Source organism: Myotis brandtii, unplaced genomic scaffold, assembly GCF_000412655.1.
Source record: "Myotis brandtii unplaced genomic scaffold, ASM41265v1 scaffold450, whole genome shotgun sequence".
In the NCBI taxonomy this organism is placed as follows: Eukaryota; Metazoa; Chordata; class Mammalia; order Chiroptera; family Vespertilionidae; genus Myotis; species Myotis brandtii.
Window position 1 is genome coordinate 38,541 of NW_005367210.1, and position 2,677 is coordinate 41,217.

Here is a 2,677-nt window from a genome sequence, read left to right on the forward strand (position 1 = left end):
ATTCACCCTGTGACCCAAGACATAAACCTAAGAGGAACACTTAAGTCCTTTCTCTCACATCCTCTACTTTCAGGTAATCAACAAATTTGGTTGATTCTATCTTCTAATTAGGTAGGGATGATTACCAGAGGGGAGGAAGTTGTAGGAGTGGGTGAAAAAAGTGAAGGGGAACATAGGTATGGTGTCAACTGGGTACTAGATTTATTGGGATGATCACGCCATAAGTTATATAAATGTCTAATCACTACGTTGTATACCTGAAACTAATATACTATTGTATGTCAGCTATAATTGAAAAAAATTTTAATTACTTGAAACGTAATCCTATATAATAAACCCTAATATGCAAATCAACCAAACGGTGGAACGACTGGTTGCTATGATGCACACTGACCACCAAGGGGCAGATGCTCAATTGAGGAGCTACCCCCCTGGTGGTCAGTGCGCTCCCACAGGGGTAGTGCCGCTCATCCAGAAACCGGGCTCACAGCTGGTGAGTCCAACAGTGGTGGTGGGAGCCTTTCCTGCCTCTGCAGCAGCACTAAGGATGTCCAACTGCCAGCTTAGGCCCGCTCCCCAAGCCGTCAGTCAGACATCCCCCAAGGGCTCCTGGACTGTGAGAGGGCACAGGCCGGGCTGAGCCCGAATCTCGTGCACTGGACCTCTAGTATTGTAATAAGTTTGCATGGTAACAGATAATTACTAGAATTAGTGGGGTGATCACATTATAAAGTATAAAACTGTTGGTTACTATATTGTATAACTGAAATTAATATGACTAATATATTGTGCACCAACTATACTTAAGTTTAAAAATATCACAATGAAGAAATAAAAATAAAAAATCATAAAACAAAAATAAATTCCAACCTTACCTCCATGTATCTTCCAAAACTGCCTGCAAACAGGCATGCATCATATATTACCAGATAACTGCAACAACCTACCAACTGTTCTGTTTGCCTCCAGACTTCTCTTCTCTTACAAATATTGTTCACTAGCTTATCCATGTTTTCTAATAGTATCAATTGGTTATTTTTTGAAAGTTTCAAAAGTACAAAACTAGTAATAAATATCAATATATTCCCAAGAGCCACTGAGTAATCGAGGCTAAATTCAAACATATCTATGAACAAAACATGTCATTATGAAGTTGCTTTAATCATGGCCTGTCTTAAATATTTGGTTATCTCTAAAACCAATTGTTGAAGTGGATCTTAATTGTTGTCACTATCATTATCCTGGTCTGTACTAATTTGTACCTCCATGCTAAAAAAAAATTGTCCAGTACACAATTTGTCATGTCTTAGATATGAGGTCATAGGAAACATAAGCCCACTAAAACTCACTTCAGAAAAGGAGGACCTATTATCAGAAATGTTAACAATCGCATAAGGCCTTAGGGACTAGAACAGGGGTGGGCAAACTTTTTGATTCGAGGGCCACAATGGGTTCTTAAACTGGACCGGAGGGCCGGAACAAAAGCATGGATGGAGTGTTTGTGTGAACTAATATAAATTCAAAGTAAACATCATTACATAAAAGGGTACGGTCTTTTTTTTTTTTAGTTTTATTCATTTCAAACGGGCCAGATCCGGCCCTCGGGCCGTAGTTTGCCCACGGCTGGACTAGAACCAATAGAACCAAAAACTGGAAATCTCTCTCTCTGTCCTTCCTTCCCATCCTTCCTCCCTCCCTCCTGCTTTTCTTATTCAGAAGTGTACCAGGACCCAACTTGGGCATCCACGGAAATAGGTTCACCCTCTACATATACATCTGTTACCTACCCTGGCCCAAGATAGCAGGGTTATCAGACCCTCTCCTCTCTTGCCAGAGCCCAAAGAAATAGGCTCCCTGAGAAGAGCTATTGGCAAATTTTCTAAGAAGGGATGAGGGAAATGATTAATATCTCTGGCACCTTTAGTGAACATTTTTCCAAAACCCCCCAGAGAGATGAGTGGCCCCAATTGTTGCTATGTAGTAGAAAATTACCTAGGACATTCTGGCAATTTTAAAATGTTCTCTAAGATTTTTTAAAATGCTCTAAGACAGATCCAATAAAAAAAATAAGGTACCTATAATACTGCCTGAACTAAAAGGGCACATAATAAAAATATAGGATTTTGATTTATTTTGTATATAAAAATAAGGCGGACAAATAAACTTATATCTGACAATACCAACCACATCCACTTCTCCTGTGAGTTTGGAGGATAATAGGGGAAAAGTCAAAGTAAAGATTAGATCCACCTAAAGTAAAATTCAAGGCTTAATTTTCTGTTCAGTTCATTATACCTCTCTCTCCCAACACAGGAGACACTTCACTGGGTGATCTGACACTAACTAAGCCAAAATGAATTCTTGTATCTAACTTATCAATGGACTCATATAGAATAGAAGACACATACAAATTAAAGACAATGGGCAAGCTTGACCTGCATGACTCAGTGGTTGACTATAGACTTATAAACCAGGAGGTTCCGGTTTGATTCCCAGTCAGGGCATATGCCCAGGTTGCGGTTCAATCCCCAGTACAGTGGGGCCTTGACTTACGAGTGTCCCAACTAACGAGTTTTTCGAGATACGAGCCGTCTCTCGGCCAATTTTTTGCTTTGAGTTGCGAGCTAAAATTCGGGTTACGAGCCAGCTTCAGATACCCCACCGCTAGTTGGCACAG